The sequence below is a fragment of the Etheostoma spectabile genome, chromosome 5 (assembly GCF_008692095.1).
Source record: "Etheostoma spectabile isolate EspeVRDwgs_2016 chromosome 5, UIUC_Espe_1.0, whole genome shotgun sequence".
Classification (NCBI taxonomy): domain Eukaryota; kingdom Metazoa; phylum Chordata; class Actinopteri; order Perciformes; family Percidae; genus Etheostoma; species Etheostoma spectabile.
Genome location: NC_045737.1, coordinates 13,653,468 through 13,654,893, shown reverse-complemented (window position 1 = coordinate 13,654,893; position 1,426 = coordinate 13,653,468). Strand labels below are relative to the sequence as shown.

Sequence of the window (1,426 nt, the reverse complement as noted above, 5' to 3'; positions counted from 1 at the left end):
CTCTCTCTCTCTCTCTCTCTCTCTTAATTCAACCTCTCTCTCCCACTGTGTCTCCAGCTGCTATTTGATTTTAGGAATGCACCTATGGAGTTTGGCATTGTAGTGCTTTTTATTTGTAGGAGTAGCACACAGTATAACAGTAATATAAATTAGTTTTTTTTATTGTCTTGTGTCAATAAAAGGCTGCAACTGCCAATAATTTGAATTGTTTAGTTCAGTGGTTCCCAAAGTGGGGTCTGGGGACCCCACGGGGTTCCTGGGGGACCACCAAAAAGGAGACTAATTATTTTCACTATAAGTCCATCCATAATGACAGAATGTATGACTATTTCGGTCATGGGTTTCATACACTTTCTGTAATAAAACATCTAAAAGCAAAAATCCTATCAGACGGGGACCCCTGGGGAGCAATCTTATCAAATGGGGGTCAGTGGCCTGGTCAGTTTAGGCATCCTTAACATTAAAACGTTTGGGAACAGCTGGTTTAGTCTACACAATTTCAGGAATTACTAAATAATGTCAATCACAAGTTCTCATAGCCCATTTTCAGTTTGATTGTTTTGATTTTTTTTACCAACAGTTCAAAACCCAAATATATTCCATTTACGATCATATAAAACAGACAAGTGGCAAAGACTCTGGAACCAATATTTTTTGGTCAATCAATTTCCTGTGTGTCAGCACTAGTGTTTGGCATTTGTGTAAAACAAACAATTTAATCCTGAGTTCAGATGTGGGCGTGACAGCAGCACTTTCCAAAAGAGAGACCAAAAAAGGTCAGGTAAATTAGAAATTAATCTGCGCAAGAGAATTAGTGAAATTTGAAACGATTAGAGGTAAGATTAGGGATAACTAAGATTTGGGATAAGATTAGGGCTGCATGTCGTAATTCTTTTATCATTATCTCTGTGCTTTGTACAATCAACCAATAGAAAATGATTTGTCTCAAATAAGTAAGAAAATATTGGAAAATGGACATCCTCACATTTGTTTGTCAGTTCATTTTCTGTCAATTGATGACATTTTGTGGACTAAGTGATTTATTGACAATGGAAACATTTGTTAGTTACAACCCTGAAATAAGTATAAAAAGAATATAGTATATTCATTGGAAAGTAGAGTGTAAGTAGTACTCAATGTGAACAAATATGTAAAGGCATGCAGTGTGGTATCAAATAATATTACAATAGCAAAGCTAGGGTCGGGCATCGAGAACCGGATCCTACTTGGAATTGTTTGGAGGATTTGGTTTCAAATCGGATCATCGGATCCAAATTTAATATGCGCAGGTTTGGGTTTCCGTAGCGGCCAGCTGCTTGTTTATCTTGCAACCATGGAGCACAGTAAACTGTGCTCTAGTGTAGCTTTATTTTGCGTTGAAAAAGCCCGGTAAAACTGCAACCCACCATTGAATCAAAATAAAACC

At 37.2% G+C, this 1,426-nt stretch overlaps 1 protein-coding gene across 1 annotated transcript in view; it reads left to right on the top strand.

Annotated features, from left to right (window-relative positions):
- LOC116689159 (ral guanine nucleotide dissociation stimulator) overlaps positions 1-1,426 on the top strand; it is a 65,908-nt gene that overhangs the window by 926 nt on the left and 63,556 nt on the right. The window lies entirely within an intron of this gene.